The sequence below is a fragment of the Callospermophilus lateralis genome (genome assembly GCF_048772815.1).
Source record: "Callospermophilus lateralis isolate mCalLat2 chromosome 11 unlocalized genomic scaffold, mCalLat2.hap1 SUPER_11_unloc_1, whole genome shotgun sequence".
Lineage (NCBI taxonomy): Eukaryota > Metazoa > Chordata > Mammalia > Rodentia > Sciuridae > Callospermophilus > Callospermophilus lateralis.
Window position 1 is genome coordinate 947036 of NW_027510153.1, and position 20549 is coordinate 967584.

Consider the following 20549-nt stretch of genomic DNA (forward strand, 5'->3'; position numbering starts at 1 on the left):
AAATCAGCTTTGTTTGGAATCGAAGTTCATATTGCAAGAGTTTATATTTACTATGTGAAAGCCTTTCGAAAACAAAAATACTATTTGGGCCAGTAAGTCTGCCCTTTTTTTTCTGATCCCAATCTCACCTTCCAGCTTTTCATCATATCCTCAAACCCCCTTATTTAATGCCAGCAAATCCTCGCCTCTCAAACGTCTTTATGCTTTCTGCTTCCACAGTCATCTTTGATAACATGATTAGACAGAAGATCATAAACTCAGAGTATAAATGTTTCTGAACTGCAGCAGAGGACTGTGCCATTAAGCCTTAATAACAACACTCTTCAGAAGATCAAATCAATAGCTAAGTCACTAAAGGCCTTGTATGTCCCATTCACCTCTATGCACAATAGTGCAATGGTCTGAGAAATGCCACCATCCTTTCCTCCTGAATTGTAAAGCAGCACTAGAAAGAAAATAAACAAATAAAAGCATGTTCTTCAAAAAAGCAAAGGTTTTGAAAAATTCTCAATGTCTTAGAACTATAATTTCCATAGCTAAATATTATTTAATCATATCATGTTATACTTAAAGAAACTATACTTGTAGTATGTATGTATGCCCAACAGATATAAAACTCTAAATTTAAACTGACATTTCTTATTTAAAAAAATTTTTTTAGGTGATGCAGATAATTGTCAATTTTTATTTAACTCAAAGTAGAAATGCTACAACCTTAATGAGATTATCTTAAATTAATGTTCCAGAGGAGATTATTAGGGATTCATGTCACTTTAGGACTCAGAAAAGTGAACAAAAATTGCATTCAACTTTGCATGTCATATCCAGTCATTTCTTATATAGTCTTAAAATAATCTTAGATATCTAAAGTGAAAGACTATTTGATGTAAATTAGCATTTCCAATGCTAGTCCAATCAACTTCATTTTTAATTCAAATCCTTAACAAGAATTGACATTAAGTAAAATAAATAAGTTACAAATTATATGTCTAATATCAATATGCCCAGTGTGACAGTTTCACTTAGGAACTTATGAAATAGAATTAAAATATTTATCAAAAATAAATTGATTTGTAAGCCAAAATTATAATAATGCTTGTTAGGTACAATACAGTAACCTATATCCTTGCATTTTGTTTTAAATTTATCATATTTGCCATAATAAAGTTTCTATTTAAACTTGATTGATACTACAAGGATAAGAATACCTCTCATTTTGTGCTTCTAGAATTTGGATCTAGATGTGCCTTAATATTGGAGAAAGGCATCACTAATTCAAACATTCAGTGATATAATTCTTTAGGATACAATACAATAATGAATTATATAAACATGGTACTTATATATCATTCAGTAGATACAGATAATATAGATATATATGAATTTATTCAACTTTAAACCACCTTATTGTGTCTACTGCATAGAGCTCTCAAATTAATTCAAGCAAATTATGAAAGTATACAAAGCTTCACTGTAAATTTTTTTATTTGTGATCTTTATCTGCAAAGTTCCACATAAATCTGTATTTTTTCCATTATTCTTGGTAGCCTAAATTTCAGAATGGATGTGTCAATTCTGTCCTAACAATAAGTATATTGGACTACAGAAAATAAACAACAGCTTGAAAGGGGTCTTAAATAATGTGTAACAGAACTCCATTATTTTGGGCTTGGCAGACAGGAAATATTAATACAAAGTAAGAGCACCACTGATTGGAAGAGAGAGGAAGAAAGGTAGAGAGGAAGGAAGGGGAGAATAGAGGAAAAAAGAAAGGAAAAACTCACAACAGCTCATAGGAGAAACATCTGAGCTTCAATTCTCAGTCTAGGGTTGGTCACTACTGTAGGCCCCAGAAAAGGGAGCTCTGTTTTTTAGTAATTTAGTGCCCAGTCATAAAATGACAGATGACAGTACTTTCTAAGGCCTTCCAGATCTATAATACTGAAACCCTCCCTGAAAGGAGCTTTCTTGTTTCATAGATGAGGATAAACAGTGCAGGGAGCAGCTCCACCAGAAGCTAAACCTTTACTCAGGAGAGTCCACACTCAGTGCCACAGAAACATTCCCATCAACCAGTTTCCTACCCTTTATTACACAGGCAAGGTTGAAATACACTTCTTTTATCTGACAGCCAGGTTAAACAGGCAAATAAACAATTAGTAAAAACTATTAACATAGAGGAGAGAGCTGTTAACTCACTGAAAACCCAGACATAGGACATTTCTGCTACACTTCGGAGGATCAATAAAATGCCATTGCAGAAAAAGGAAGAAAAGGGCACTGAGCAGCTAAATAAAATATGAAAAAAAGGGACAGGAAAAGCACAGAAAAGTTTCAAAAATAATAAAAATAGAATAGCACACAGAATTATCCAAGGCTAGGAAAAGAACAGAACAGGGCCCAATTGTGAAGTCACTTGAATACTATTGGGAATAATCACTTTTAATATACATACCAATAAAGAAAAATACTAGAATAAGTATCTGAAATAAAACACTCTAAAAGAGTATAATTAGGATGTAGACAGTAAGCAACCTTAGAACTTTAAAGATCCTAGATATAGAATTATAAGTGTATGAAGCCATTCTTAGACATCCAGCTCTGATAAATCTTCAAATAACTTTAGTTGTATTTAAGACCAAATAAGAACCACCCCATGAACCTAGTCCAGATATCCTGACTACAGAATTGTAAGCAAATAATTTGTACAGAAAATAGGATGCTGTCACAAATAAAAAGTTTAAAAATGGGTCTCTATGTTAATCTCCAGGATATATAAAAAAAATTCAACACCAGAAAATAAATAACCTAATCAATAAATGTGCTAAGGAACTGAACAGACATTTCACAGAAGAAATACAATAGATCAACAACTATATGAAAAAAAGTTTAACATCTCCAGGAATTAGAGAAATGCATATCAAAACTAAGATTTCATCTCACTCAAGTCAGAATGGCAATTATCAAGAACATGAGCAACAATAAATGTTGGCTAGGATGTGGGGGAAAAGGTAAACTCATACATTGCTCATGGGACTGCAAATAGTTGCAACCATAAAGAAAGCAGAAGGAGATTCCTCAGAAAACTTGAAATGGAACCTCCATTTGACTCAATTATCCCACTCCTTGGTTTATACCCAAAAGACTTAAAATCAGCATACTATACTGATGCAGCCACATCCATGTTTTTAGCAGCTCAATTCACAATAGCTAAACTATAGAACCAACCTATATGACGTTCAACAGATGAATGGATAAAGAAAATATGGTATATATACACAATAGAATATTACAAAGCCTTAAGAATGAAATTATGGCATTTGTTGGTAAATGGATGGAGCTGGAAAATATCATGCTAAGTGAAGTAAGCCAATCCCAAAATACCAAAGGCCAAATGTTTTCTCTGATATGTGGATGCTAATTCACAATAAGGGGAATGATGTGGTTAGGGCAAAATAGAGGTACTTTGGATTATGTAGAGAGGGAGTGAAGGGAGAAGGCGGGGTATAGATGTAGTAAGTATAGTAGAATGAATAAGACATCATTACTATATGTACACATATAATTACATGACCGGCATGATTCTACAACATGTACAACCAGAAGAATGAGAAATTACACTCCATTTATGCATTCTAACGTCATGAGAAAGTAATTAGAACAAATAAAAAAATTAGTCTCTGCATCCACTCAAATTCCCTTTTCTTTGCTAACAGCATGTCCTTATATTTAATTAAAACCATATGTGGTTATTTTCAGTCTTACAAAATAACAAATAGATACAAAAACTTATTTCAAACTTAGTAAGCCATGGACATAAAATTCAAGTTCAATCCTTATAGTTTCTGGCATATAGTACAAGAAGATGATGAACATTTATACTATCCCAACTCCCTCATATTTCTGAAACCAGGTAAATTAGAATAAAGATAACAAGACATGAAAATAGACATGCAGAAGCACTGGACAATCTGAGTATGTTTATCATTTGTCCAAAATCACCTTTGCCAGACAATAAAGAAATATTAGGGCATATACAAAGAATAAAATTTCACACAACAAGCATGTCAAGTAAAAAGATATCTAGTCATCATGGTTGGTTACTTTAATCCTGTGGTCTATGCCATAAAAATACAAATATAGTAAAAGCTAATCACATAAATCCTTGGATTATTGAACAATTTTTAAAATATTTTTAAAATTTGATTATTTTTATCAATCAAAGCCTGTAACTTCTATGTACTTTAAAATGTGGCAAAACAGTATGGTTCCTTAGGTATATTTTATTCCAAGTTCTAATTGCCCTCCCATTCACTGAATAATTTTTCATATGTATAAAATATTTATTGTATTAAAAATATAGCAAAAAGTGTAAAGTATTTTATAAATCTATCCAGGATCATTTATGATTTATTTTTGCTCCATTATAAATATTTGTTTTAGGTGAGTAAAAATTTTAGGTTCAATCTATATCAATAAATCTGAATGAAATATATTTGAGTGATTAAATAGTGGAAGAAGACTAGTTCATGCTTTATAAAATACACACTACTGACTTTTCATGCTAATATTAATGTTCTCCAACTATAAAACATGAGGATCACTGGAGCCTCTAGCAAACTTTTCAAGAATCAAGAACCCAAACATTTTATGAGTAAATAAATCCTTTGAAAGTTCCTATATATTACCCATGACCCTTATATAAAAACAAGTATTTTTTTCCTTATTTATTTTCTCTGAATTTTTTAATGAATGTGAATATAGCATCAACCAAGATGTCAAAAACTTTAATATGGCATTGCCAGCAAACATCTGTATATAATTTATCTCTGAGAAGGAAATAACTCTAGTATGCTACAGTTTACCAAGAAAATAACTTTTTTTCTATATATGTGTTTTGTTTTTGAGTACTACATACAAACATAATTGAATAGATGATCTTTATCAAGGGTATATAAAATCTTTATATAGATTCATTAATTAATAAACCCTCATAAGATATTTCATATAAAAAAGGAAAAATGTCTCTCTTTTAAAATTACAGGTCTTTCATTATCTAACCCTGTGTAATGCTAAACTTAACTAGCATTATGCAGTATTAATATATCCTAATACTTGGAACTTATACAAATACTGCTATTTTAATAAATAATTAATGTGTCATGTGGCTGGAAAGTGTACTTAATAATAACAAGGGATAAATTAATTTCTGAAAAGGTCAATACTCAACCTTCAACCTTCAAACACATAACACCTGTATAAACTAGCTTATTTTTTTTAAAAATAAAACATATGAATTACCCCTTTAAGTACACTTAAATACTATTCTTTTATTATAATTCAACATGAAAAATGCAATCATTTTTTAATGGTGTTTCAACATGACAGTGTCTCTAAACCACCAACACCGGGACATCAGGCAAATCCTATTTTGAATCCCCATTGGTTTTTATTACTGTGGTTGATTTTAGTATTCTTTATAAAAGTAGGTGAAAACCACAATACATAGTGTTTAACTCCTTTATCAAAATAAAAATGATACATTTTCCCAGGAAGAAAAAACAGATTATACATTTTTCAAATAGATAATAGGAGTCGATTTTTTCTGTAATTAGCTATTAGGAGCAGTATCAAAATGTTTACTATTTTCAAATTATTGTAGAACATGTTTACTTTTAAAAAATAATTAAATGCAAAATAAATTATTTAAATGTTCCTTACCATGGCAAGAACCCTCAATTTCTTCATATCCTGTACTGCAGATACACTTCCAAGAGGAACCAGTAAATCTCCATCTGCTCCACAATATAGTTTAGGAGTATCACGCTCTTCAGCACTCTTCACACAAGAACCCCGTACTTCGACCAAAGAGGAAGAGTCGACTCTTGGGATGATATCAGAAAATATGGCCAAGTTTCGAACAGTGAAGGGACACTTTTTGTAGAAAACACGAACAGAGACCAGGGCAATGCATGCCCCAATGTCTTGAAATGACAGATAAAATCCCTTTCTTTCTATAGGCCCCACTTCACGAATTTCGGTGTTGAGTTTGAGGATGCGATCACCTAAATCCATCTGGGTAAAACTCTCATCAGCAGCAATTGTGTCAATCTTTATATACTGGCTTGGCTTGAATTTAATTGCATGGGACTCATCTGATTCCATATAATACAGATTAAAGGTTTCTTTGCAAGTCCCCAAGACCCAAGGGATGCTGTTACAATCCCTTAGTGTGAACTTCATTTCCACATAAATTTTCTGAGCTGCATCACGTGAGATCCAGTTTGTTCGAAGCCAGTTGTTTTGGTTTGGCTCCATTACATTGAAGACCTGGTAAGTATGAATAGGCCTATTGTGTTCATCCATTTCAGTGATGGCATCCCACTGTGAAAAGAAAAAAATTAAGTAAGTATAAAATGATAATGGTGAAACGGAAACTTCCAAATGTTTTAACAAAAAGTGAATTGAAAGGATACAAATGAAGCTGTTCAAAGCAATAATGCAACAGCATTTTAATCATGAGCCTCTGGTTGAAAGGATGGTTTCTGCAATTGACCATCCCTGTATGAATCTTGCCTTCTTACATATTAACTGTATGACCTACAGCAACTTTATTTAATGACTCTAATTTCCTTAAGTGTAAAATTAAACTTAATATTACCCATTTTATAGGACTGTTATAAAGTATATACTACTTAAATACATAAAGAGCAGTTTAATTATTTCCTGTAGCACTAAAGGAACATAAAGAAGCATTCATTATCTGATTAAAAAAAAAGAAAAGAAAACAATGAGACCCACGATATATGCTCTCTGTTTTCCCCATCTGTCCTAATATCCAATTTGCCCCACATCACATCATGATGTTTTTTACAGTATTCAGTAAAATATTTACATGGTTCTTTGGGGTGATGTTTACATGGAGAAAAGTAAACATCAGATCAATGAAGATGGAACAAAGAAATAAGGAGCATTTCCTGTGGAATCCATGTGTGCTTATTTGGAAAACATAATGAGGAGATTCACCAAGTTCAATGTACTGGTTATCAGTGAACATTGACCTCTCTCAAAATATACACATGAACTATGAATGGGGTAGTAAGATTACCGAACTGTTCATCAACCTGCTGATTTTCAAACAGTTGTAAAACCAAACACACACACACACACACACACACACACACACACACACACACACTCACACACGTGTAGGAGAGTGTTAACCATGTAAATGAAATCTTAAGATATGCAATGGGAAATCTGACAAAGGAGGAGAGATCATGACTTTGAATCAGCACAACATGGAAACAGATTCAGGTGCAGAAAAATGACTAAAGAATTCTACATATTGTGAGTTAAAAAGGAAAATAAAGAAATATGGTGTATATTTTGCTCTCATAAGTTCTTTAGGACATTATTTCTAGCTGAAAATATTTGTAATTATTTAGTTAAGTCACTTTAACATATAGTACTGAAATGCATAGAATGCAGATCTTCAATTAGTATAGTTTATGGTGTTAAAATTTTCTTATTAGGATTTCTCTTTGGTCACATATTCACATAATAAGTTTCATTTGTGCTTGTTGAATCTTATATTTAATGAAAATTTGCTGGCTATTTTAATGTACAAATAAAGCAGTGCTTTCTTAAAATTTCTATTCAAGGTTAAATTTAAACTATATTGGTATTAGTTATTTTTTAAAACAAAGAGCAACAAGCCAAATACTTTTTTTCTTATAAATATATATGAAGGAGTTTAACCAAATGCTCTTTCTTATTAATCTTCCTCTAGTGATGAATTAGTTAAATGTTTTTTTTTATAATTACTGTGAGAAAGATAGTTTTTAGATCATGCTTTAGATTTTGACTTTTTTTATTAAATGTGTTTGTTTGAGGCACTGTTCCATATGTAACAAGCTAAGGACTTTTGGAATAAAATTTTAAAAATACACCCTCTAGAACATTAAAACTTGATTGGAGTTGCATGGCTCACACAATTAATAAGTTGCAAAACAACAGGAAATATGAATTGTAGGGCTGGGGTTGTGTATCAGTGGTAGAGAGCTTGAATCACACTTATGAACACTGGGTACAATCCTTAACACCACATTAAAAAAATAAATTAAATAAAGGTATTGTGTCCATCTACAACTAAAAATATTTTAAAAAGAAATATGAAGTGTATTCATGTGCTACCAATAATATATTGATTTTAAAAATCTGTGAAAACAATCATATTACCATAGCAGATATTTTGCAAAAGGCAATTTAGGAATAATGATTATTTACCACTGTTTTGAAAACTAGTACATTTTTATGGGTATGATCTTTGTATTCACAGTGAGTGTATGTTGAATTCTTTACCTGTTAACACAAATTTAGTGAAGAAAGTAGGTGAATAAACATTTTTAAAATTGCCAGGAAAATGATCTGAGTTTATATGTAAACTCTATTTTATTACCATTTTTTCTTTAACTTTTTAGCAGCTTCAGTTTGTATGGAAATAGGGATAATAACTAACCAGTGTAAATATGAGGATTAAATAACATGCGTTGCAGTCAAGTGTACACAAATGAGTACAAGGCTGAGAATGCAAAGATGTGATTGTCATTTTCAAAGGCTGATAGGCTGCAATGTTTTCTATTGTTATTCAGATTCCATGTGTTTGGGCTGTGCCATAGCTGTGGGGAGCAAACTCCATAGTTGCTTGGAAAACTCAACAGTGGGAACTCTATTTTACTGCCAAATCTAAGAGCTGTTACCTTTTTATTTGATTTTATTCATGAACACCTGTTGTAAGTATATGTTACCTGCACTGTTGCTGCTAAAATTTGAAACACCATATGTGAAATATATGGGAAGGAATAAAAGGCGGGTGAACAAATGGGAGTAATAAAATGGGTGATATTATTTCTGTAGTTTCTTCTCAGTTTCCAAGCCTAGGAGAGATAAGAATGATATTCAAGTTTGATTATATACACCAAAGCATCATTTGTCCCCAAATTATAGTGTTAACATATGTAAGGACAATAAGAATAATACTTCTGAGCTAAACTTACACCTAAACCCCCCAAATTTAATGTCAGTCATCAATTGAGTCCATTTATTTATCTTTTTAAAATATTTATTTATTTTTTAGTTGTAAACAGACATAATACCTTTATTTTATTTACTTATTGTTGTGCCTCACGAATGCTAGGCAAGCACTCTACCCCTGAGCAACAACTCCAGCCCCATGGGTCTATTTCTTAAATAAGTTTGGTAATTTCTTATAAAAAGGTCATTTGGGAATTATTATTTCACATTCAGTTTTGATGTGTAACTTTTAGTAAGGTCAAAGTAGGTTTTTAACCAAAAAACTGACTTCATCATACTTTGCACCGAAACACAAATGTAGATGTCCTTCTCAAATATTTCCTTACCTCATAGTAAAGTGCAGGTAACAACCTGCACCTGGTCTGCTATTCAGTGTTTGGTAAACCCACAGAACAGATGGACTGATAGTTAATCAGTAGCAGCTCTTAGCTCCTGTAGGAATGTGCTTTGCAATTGCCCACATGTATGGTAGAGAGATCTCCAAGACTGTATTTTCTGTTACAAAGGCAGACATTTTTCTTTTCCCACAGCTATACAATAGAAGTACAAAAGATGAATGTAAGGTCTTTTTGTGTGGTCCTTAATGTTCTCTTGAGTTTGAGGTTAGAACATTAGGATGAATGTTAGAGAAATTACCCTTCTGGCGATGTACTAGTTGAGTTTATATTGAAAGGGCAACCCAAAATCTTATGCACCAATGTTTGACTTGATCATCTCTGAAAATACAGGAACAAACTCTAAGCGCTCTCCTGAGTCCTGTTTCCATTGTAACATTCTACAACATTCTCTTTTCAACTGCTCAGCTTACATTTATTCAAGAAATTCTGTGCTTAATAGCCAATTATCCTATAGAAACATCTTTCCTGATTTTATGTTTTAATATATAGTGTGTTCTTAGCATTTTACGTGAAAATCATGCTTTTTCTTTAATTTAAAATGTAGATGTCAATATAATAATATAAGTTGCACATCAATTTCTAACTTACAATGAAATCTCAAACACTCTTCCTTTCTTCCCCTGTTCTTTCACTGTGACCACAATTAAAAATATTCTTTACTGATGGAAGAATGGCAGTTTGTGTATAAGGTAAAATTTGAAGTTGTTCCACAATATTACATATGTATCCTTCTAAAGGCTATGATGTATTAGAGAATTTGGTTTACATTTGTGTAATTGAGTAATTACTGTATTTTTATTTATAATAAAAATTTCAACTTTTAAGACTTTTTGTTTCAAAAACGAGTTCTTTCTATAATAATCTCTTCTGATAGGACCAAAATAAGTTGTGTACACAAAAATATAATACTTACTTAATACAGATTTCAGATATTTTTTCTAAAATATACCTTTAAGAATTCCTGACAAAGAATATATTTATATTTTATATTCATATAAAAACTGGTAAATAAATCAAATATTAAGAAAACTGAAAAAAAATTGAAGTGTGTGGTTTCTGAACCTCAGTAACTGAGTTATTATCTTTCTTCAGCTTTTATAACATCTAAAGTTTAGACTGATATGTGTGTGTGGTGCTGGGGATCAAACCCTGGGCATTGCACATACTAGGCAAGAGATTTCCCCCTGAGCTACAACCCTATCTCCTAAAATAGATTTTTTTCAAAGAGGAAAATAATTATTTATAATTGGGCTCAATACTTTTGTGGCACCAGCTTGTTTGCCATGTTCTGAAAGGAGATATAGTTTACTGGGAGGGAAATAAGTTCATGCCCATAGACGTGGTGAAACTGCAGTCAGTATTGTTTTCTTGGGCTGATGTGGTTATAGTGTAGAAAAAGATCTATAAAATATACTCTAAATTCCTTTGTAGTGTTTCAATTTCAATATAAGAAATGAAACTAAATTAAAATAAAAATCAAGGAAAACATTCTATCTCAACTTATCAATAGATTTGATAGGACTATCTCAAAGAATATTTGAAAATATTAGTCAAGTTTGACTTTGGAACTTCCTCTGAACTCCATTCTTCTCAATGCATCTTCCCAGTGTCCCCTGATATCTTCAGGACCTTATGTCCAGCTCCCATTCTTTCAATATTTGCACATGTAGTCTACTTAACTGGGAGACTTTTAACCCATCTATTTGACCAGAAAATTCAACTTGGTATGTACTTTGAAAAGGTCTAGTGTTTGCCAGGTGTCTCCAATATTACTTGCAGATTATATATTCATTCAAAAACACATTTGCAATTGTTTGGTGAAGTTTTCCAGATGATGCAATATTATTAAAATAGTTTGAATTCAGACCTCATATGACAATATAGTTGTCTTTTTAATCATTAAAGAGTTGGAAGCAATAATGATATCTATCAACTTTTTATGTTTTCAAAAATCTATTACTTTTATTACAATATGATATTTGGTATTAATCTACTAGTTTATTGTTATTCTTAAGTTAGTTAATAAATTCACATATTCAAATATATCAGTTTGAATCTCTAATAGTAAATATAAATGGCTATGTCCTGCATAAGTCAAACTCATTGGGATCCTTAATAAATTTTGAGAGTCTAAATGATAGGGGAGAGACAGAAATGAGAGGTGCGAGCATGAAGTTAAGGGAATAATTATATAAATTGGGTCCACTGTACTGATCCGGACATGCTTTCACTTTAATTAGCAATTTACCTGTAGCTCTGCCTGGCTTAAGTCCACAGGACGTGTTACATCCTCAGGATGTTATCTTCAGGAGGAACAAAGACCCAAAATGCAAAATGCAAATAAGAACACAAGTTATCCTGAAGGGTTGTTGGGATAGGCCAGGGAGGGGGGCTTTGGTGACACTTACACAGACCAGATCCCAAAATTCCGGGAGATAAGGATAATTCCTCCTAACCATAAAATCTGCCTGAACAATTTACAATTAGAACTGGACAGCATGGGCCAAAATGACTTACAGTTGTCAGGGCAGTGGGGACTTGAAAGTACTATGTCATTCTGCTGTCAGTCAAAAGTCAAGAGGTGGACCTGAGGGAGGCTCTCTGGAAACTTCTTTAGGACCACCAATAATATTAGAGAGCAGGAGAGGCCAGTTGTCCCTACTCTCTTAGAGAAGACCCACTTTCTACCTCAAGAGTGTTCCCCTTTCCCCATTCTTATCCCTTCTAATAAACTCATGCCTTTTACTTGAGTGACATGTCTAAAATCTTTCTGACTTGATGGCAAGAATAAAGATTTGAGGTGGGCCTTTGTGCTTCCTAAGTTTCTTAGAAGGCCCCATCCCTTTAACTTAAAGTTCTCCTAAGACCAGAAATTCACAATCACTATGCTAGCATGACATACTGAGCAGTGGCAAGTAGGTTGTTTAATAATAAATGTTTCAAGTTGTACTTGTTTTTATGGGGCCCTCTGGAATATTGATGCTTTATCACAAAGCAACACACATACACACACACACACACACACACACACACACACAAATTAATTGTGCAAGCTATTAAAGCAGGTTTATTGTAATGGAGGAAAGGAACATGGTCAGGGCAGACCATTACCCATATATGCAGGAATCTACCTACAGGTTGCAGAACAACTAGACAGGCCTTCACGCGTATTCTGAATACAGCTTACTGTCTCCACTATAGTATGGGCTTTGCACTTTAAAAGTGGAGCAGGTAGCAGATGGAACCCCATGTGTTTGAAACCATTTTCTGAGAATGTGAATGTTTTTTTCTGTTCTGAAAAGATCACTATAATTACATGTGCTATTTTGGTTAGTTCTATGGAGGAAAAAATTCCAAGTATGTCAAAAAATGCTTTTCTTAATTCTGTCTAGTTATTAAAACATGGTGACATTCCTGAAGATACCTGAATATTTGAATGTTATTAAGCAATTAAAATTTTTATGTCTAGATATTTTTTTTTTCTCATGACTTAAATCACTTATCTGGTGACCTGTAAAAATGCACATATTCATTTTCATTATATGAAATCTTTGTTGAACATCACACTGATTATTCATTGAAAACTTGATGAAAATGGCCTTTGAACTTCCCAGATGGAAAAAAATCTAAATACAACATAAACAGAAGAAAGGAACATTAGATGGAAATACTAAGGAGGTATATGTTAAAAGATCTGTTTGTAAAAATAATGTAAATGTTGAAACTTTTATTTTATATATGGCTAGCCCATTTTCTCCTCACTTTTTTGTTTATTTTACTATCATTTGTAAATAGTGCATATAAACTGCCAATATTTTTGGCACATTTGGTCTAAACATTTAAAATAATAAGAAAAAATTAAAATAGTTTAAAAATTTTTATATACTTATATCTGTATGCCCATATCACATTGTGAGAAAAATAAAAATATTCTTTAAAGAATAAAAGATAAGTAACTGGGTTGTGACTAAGTGGTGGAGTGCTTGCCTAGCATGTGTGAGGCACTGGGTTCGATTCTCAGCAAATAAATATTTTTTATTTATTTACAAATAAATAAAAAGAGAAGTCCCTTCAGCAAATAAAAAAATATTTTAAAAAGGAATAAAAGATAAAATTCTGGTCATTTTTTCAAATATTTGTTCAGATAATAAATGTTCCCATGGAGTTTCATAGGAGTTCAGCTAAAAAATATTGTTCACACGCATCCCTTCTTAGGAATTTAGAAAGTAAAGTAGAAATTTGAAAGCTAAGAAATACTTTTGAAAGAGAGACGTGTGTTTTCTCTCTATGTTGGGTAATTTGATTTTGGAAACACTCATTTTGGAACATGATTTAATAATTATGGATTTAGTGCTTCTAAGAAAATTGATTTGGAAATGCTTTTTGAGATGATTTCACTTTCTTCTAATTTGAGTTAAATTCATCATTTCTGAATTTCTTTTTGTTTGATATTATAAGCAATACATTTTTATGTCATTTAAAAAAGAAAAAAATGGGTTCTATCGAGTGTAATGTGAATAAACTAAACAAACATAAAATATGCTGTAAATAAAAATGTAACAATTATGCAGTATTCAGGCAGTAAACTATGAACCTGAGCACTTTTAAAGCTTCTGTTTGCTTTTTGCTACAATAGATGTAGAACCCAAACACACTAATGATTATACTGCATGTATAGCTGTCTTCTTAAAACCTGAAATGTTACTACTGTTTAGGTGTATTATCTAAATTATCTCTTAGAGAAGGTTTTATTGGATAGCTTTAAAGGTTTCTAAATGGCATGCAAGTTTGGGGGATAATTAGTGAAGGGAACTGAGATAAGACAGAATTACATTAACAATACTATTGTTTCAGTGTTTTTGTGTTCATCTGTTAGTCAACAATATGTGATATAGTCAGAGGAGACTAGTAAAGCCCTAATCTTCTTAGCCGCAATGAAAGATTTTTTTAGAAAGAAAGAGAAAGATTTTGAAAAATTATATAATTAATGATGCTGATATTTTCTCAATTTATAATCCTAAGAATTAAAAAGAAAGCTGGCTTAATTTTTATTAAAATATTTTGATTGTCTTTCATGCAGTGAACTTGCTACATGTTGCTTTTTGAATTCATTAGAATTTTCAAATACTGTGCTGCCATGGATTTTAGCTATTCAGCCACACATAGCTATTGAGCAACTGGAAAGGGGCTGGTCCAAACTGAGATGCCCAGTGAAGTCAAATGCACACTACATTTGAAGACTGTGTGATAAGATTATAACTATGCCAATATTTATTATTTTAAGATAACACATTGTATATAAGATATATGTTGTATATGTTTATAGTAAATAAAGTATATTATCCAGTTAATTTCACCTGTTTCTTTTTTCTTTTCTTTTTTTTTTTAGTTTTTGATATTGTTCCTGAAAATTTATTGTGGTTCTCATTATTCTTCTATTGGATAACTTTGCTCTAATAGGTAATCATGCAGTCTTTGAATGAGGAAAGTTTTATCATTTCTTTCAATTTTTTTCTACTTAAATTATTATTTCCTTCTAAGAACCAATAGAAATGATGAGACAAAAAACATTTTCTTTCTTCCTTAACTTACAAAAATAGCTATTTGAATTTCACCATTATATTATTCAGGTTATTACAGAGAAACAAACTCTCTCTCTCACGCACACACACACGCACACACACATACACAATAACATACACACACACACACACATATATGTGTGTGTATCTGTACATATGTGTGTATATATGTATGTGTATATATATATATGTGTGTGTGTGTATCTGTATATATGTGTGTGTATATATATATATATATATATATATATATATATATATATATATACAGAAAGAAAAAGACAGAGACAAAAACAGTCAGATGGAGACAGATTAGGCAATTGGCTCATATGATCATATAGCCCAAATTTCAGGTCTTTGGTCACAGCAGTGGAAAACTAATACAGGCATTAAACATGGTATATAAAATTGGTACTGAAGTTTTAAGGATGATTTCACTCTTTAGGAAGCTTAAGCCTTCACTATTAAGGAGCTCAACTCATTGGATGAGATCTAGCCCTATGATGGAGAAAATTTAATTAATTTCAAGTCTACTAATTGAAATGCTAATCACATGTGATAGATACCTTCACAATAATATGTAGACTCTTTTTTTGACAAAATAACCAGATACCATAGACTAGTCAAATTGACATAAAAATTAAATATCACAATCTTTAAATAGGCTTGATATCTATTATTTTATTTTGTTTTGAGTTTTCTTATTGAAGAAATTTCCACATTTTCCAAGAGATATTTTTAATACAAATCAGTCATATCTTTTAAAATTATTTTACTGCATCTGTTAAGATGAAGGTATAATTTGTAATTTATTCAACTAATATAGCATCCATGGATTGGCATATAAATCTCAAAACAGCCTTAAACTTCTAGGATAAGGCTTTGTGAGTTCTAGCCATTATAATGGCACGTGAATCTGAAAGACATTCCAGATCCAAATTGTAACACCTTGGGAGTGGGAGTATTCACAATATATATGATAAAGAATCAACCTGGCTGCCATTAATGGATGAATAAGGAAAATGTAGTGTGTGTGTGTGTGTGTGTGTGTGTGTGTGTGTGTGTATGTGTGTGTGTGTGTATAGAATTATCCAGCCATAAAAAATAAAATCCTGTTATTTGCAGCAAAATGGATGCATTTGTAAAATCATTGTGTTATGACACACAAAGACAAATATAGTATGTTCTTTATGACACGTGAAAGCTAAAAAATAGTGGTCCAAATGTAGAGTAGTAAAGAATAGTAAGTACTGGAGACTGGGAAAAGTATGTGGTAGGGTTGATAAAGAGAGGTTGGGTAATGAGAACTAAAACCCAGTCAGAAAGGAGAAATGGTTGTTGTGTTCTGCAGTGTAGTGAGATGATAGTCATATCCTATTACATATTTTACGATAATCTGGAAGAGAGGATCCTGAAAGCACCAAACATATAGAAATGATAAGGAGGAGGAACTAATTGACCTGATTTCATCAACATATCATACTGTATGCTCATGTTAAAAGGTTGACTGCACCCCAATAATAGGCACAATTAAATGAACAAAAAATAAAAGGAAGTAAAAGATATTAAAATAAACTAAAAATGAAAGGAAATAAAAGTTATTAAAAGTCCTATAAAAATAAAGAGAATAAATCAGTAGTCAAAAACTTCTAAAGAAAAGAAGTTAGGACTAAGTGCCTTCACTGCTGAATTGTACCAAATATTCAAAGAATAATGAACATCATAGTCAAACTCTTTCAAAAAAATAACAGAGAAGGGAACAATTTGTAACACATTTTATCAAGCTAGCATTACTCAGACAAAAAAAGAAAATAAAAAAATAAAAAACAGGAAAAAAAAATCAGAAGAAAACGAAGAACCAATTCTCCTCATAACTAAAAAATCCTCAGCAACAAGAAAAGTAGCTAACTGAATCCAGCTGCCCATTAAAAGATTTATATACCACAACCAAATAGATCTTCAGAGTAATGTAAGATTATTTCAAGAAAATAAAATATACCAAAGTATTATACTATATTCAGAAAATAAAGGGAGGGAAAATCACATGATCACATCATTAGAGGCTGAAAAATCATTTGACAACACCCTTTGATGATTAAAACACTATACAAACTAGGATTAGAAATCATTTTTTTTTTCATTATGATAAGGGACATATATGAAAATCACACAGGTTACTTTTTTTTTTCTTTTTCCTTTGGCAGTATCCAGGGCTTCTAGCCCACTAGAAGAGCTCTCTATTCCTGGTCTATATCTTTGTCCCTTTTAATTTTATTTTGAAATGGAGTTTTCTTAAATCACCCAGGCTGGCTTTGAATGTACAATCCTTCTGCCTCAGTCTCCCTAGATGGGTCCTTGTTACAGATGGGTCCTTGTTCCCAGCTTGGTGACTTTATGATTAGGTACAAAAATAAAGGTATCCAAATTGAAAAGGATGAAGTAAAACTGTACTTATAGATGATATGATTATGAATGTTCTTAGAAGAGAATATGAGGTAGATATTCATGACCTCAAATTTGGCAATGAATGCTTATTTATGTTTGACACTGAAACCATTACAAAATGGTACTGCAAATTCAGATATATGTACATCAAATAATATCATCAAGTTTGTGAAAGAATGACGGATAAAACTCCAAATTACATATCATATGAAGAAGTGCTTAATAGCCAGGATACATAAATAATATTTTCAATTCAATGACAAAGACAAACCCAATAAAAAATGAACAAAAGGATGGAATGGACATTTCTTCAAAGAAGGTATACAAATGGCAAAAAGCACATGAAAAAAACCCTGACATCCTTGGTTATTAATGATATTTAAATTGAAATTACAAAATGATACTGCTTCATACCACTATGATGACTTTAACCAAGAAACTGGAAAATTAGTATTGACAAAGGTACAGAGGAAAAAGAAATACATTGGTAGAAATGTAAAATGGTTTAACCACTGTGGAAAACAATCTACTGTTTCTCAAAAAGTTAAGCATGGGATTACCATATGTCCCAGAAATTCCATTGCTATTTTTTGTACCCAAGAGAAAGAAAGCATTATGTCTACATAGAAATTCAAACACAAATATTTTTTTAATAATAGCCAAAAGATTGAAGCAAACTAAATGCCCATCAACAATGATGAATGGATAAATAATTTATGGAGTTTAAATCCGATAGAATGTTAATTGTCACTGAGATAAACAGTTCTGACATGTGATACAACTTGGATGAACTTTGAAAACATTGTGCTATGTGAAAAAAGTCAGATGTTACAGGTAGCACAGTGTGTGATCCCTTTTACTAGGGGTGGGCAAGGGATGAGGATGATTTTCAAAAAGGGTGTGTCATTTTTTTTAATCATTCAATGAACAACTTTGAAATTAGAGAGTTGCTGATTGTGAACATTGTGATTGCATCTAGTACCAATGAACTGCATACCTTAAAATGGTTGACTTAATGTTCGTGAAGTTTACTTAAATTTGAAATATTTCGTAGAATTTTCATCTCTTGTCAAAATAAAATAGAACTTTAAAGCCTGCTTACATTTCCAAGAGTTTATTATGTGTTCCAAACAAGGTATGTAGACTTTATATTCTACCATTCATATAATTTAGATATGTATTTTTCCACAATGAGGTATCTGGTATTTTGCTCTAATTGAGAAAAAAATATATACATAGCTACATATTATTTTTTGCTTAATAACTATATTTTATTAACCTAACAAGAAGGGAAAAAAAACATTCACAAATCTGGTTATGGCGTATAAATAAAATCTTAAAGTAGCAAGCATTATTTATTTATTTATATTTATTTTTTAGTTATAGGCAGACACAATGTCTTTATTTTACTTTATGTGGTGCTGAGCATCGAACTCAGTACCTCACACTTGCTAGGCGAGTGCTCTACTTCTGAGCCACAACCCAGCCCAACAAGCAGTATTTATGATATAAGAAAAACTCCATTCTTTTTCTTGCCAAATTTGGCACAGGGTGGTTCTATATATTTTGTGTGACATATATTTTATGCAAAATTTGTGCAGTTAGTGATTAAAATAAAAACTTAAGGTTTTATATATGATAAAATGAAAGAGAATTATAGGAACAAATATAGATTTAGGTTTCTATATTACATCTTTTTAGTATAATTTATAACAAAATTCTAGAAAATACTGCATTTGCTACTTGTACTTAGAGATCAGCAAACTAGAGACTAACAAAGATATACATTATCATTATTATATTATTTTTACAAGAGTCTTTTTATTCATTATTTAGAAAATTTAGCAGCTAATGATACACTGTGCTAAAATTGCTTTCTCTTCTCAATATAAAAAGAACACACTAAAAATAATTAGGAATTACATTATAATTTAATTGTAATTTGTATTTCAATTAACTGACATTATATTGGTTTCTGAATTGCACATGAAGTTACTGGGGGAGAAAATAGGTTAATAAATTTAGCATGTCTGTTTTGGAAATTAAATTGTATTGCTCCAGTTATGGTGTTTGTCTACAATGTAATCACTGGTATTCTTAATGAGGTCATGATATATATTATAAATTCATCTGTCAGTTTTATGATATATTTTTGTCAATATTAACCTTAAAGAATAGTTAATTTTACTGTATCTGTTAAATATACAGTAAAGAATAAAAACCCAATTAAACTACCTTTAAGAAATAGCATGATTAACTTACTCATGCAAACAGGAAGTTTTAGGATTATTTTGGCTTAAACAATTGTATGTAGAGGTTGAGATAATTCATTAGGAATAAATTTGTCTTCATCTCATGGCTTGGCTTACCTCTTTGGCATAATTTTCACCCAGGCACTCTTATTTAAATAGCCATCAACAACTTCAGGAATTTATCCTATTATTTTTACAACTTGAGTGCAAGTTTATCCTAATATTTCAAGAAATAGTTTTTGTAATGTTCTTCTTTACTTGGCTTGAAATCTTGAGGGTTCTTCTTGACTAACCCTGAATTACTGCTGTAGACCATGTGGTGCTCTCTTGAACCAGGTCTGTGTCATGGGGTCTAGTAATTTGGATGTAAGCCAACTCCAACAGCACCTCAAAAACTAAGAGTGAGGAACGAACAATCACCAGAGAAAAATCAAGAGGACTTCCATAGGAGTGTGGTACATGAATGTTAGAAAAACTAAAAAAAAAAAAGCCATGATACATTTTCTAATAACAAAAGTTATAATCTTTGCAGCTGGAAAGTTCTATCATGTACTCCACTACATCAGCCACCAGATACTTAAAATTATGAATTTTCTAGATCATTGATAAATGATCTTGTACACATGAGTTGTTATAGTTTAGATGTGGTGTCCCCCAAAAGCTCACATGAGAGACAATGCAAGAAGTTCATAGAAGAAATGATTGGGTTATAGGCTTAACCCAGTCAGTGAATTAATCCCTGATGGGATTAACTGGATGGTCACTGGAGACAAATGGGT

General features: G+C 31.6%; 1 pseudogene; it reads right to left on the reverse strand.

Moving 5' to 3' along the window:
* Positions 1 to 323: 323 nt before the first annotated feature.
* LOC143385935 (ephrin type-A receptor 6-like) overlaps positions 324 to 20549 on the reverse strand; it is a 41165-nt pseudogene continuing 20939 nt past the window's right edge.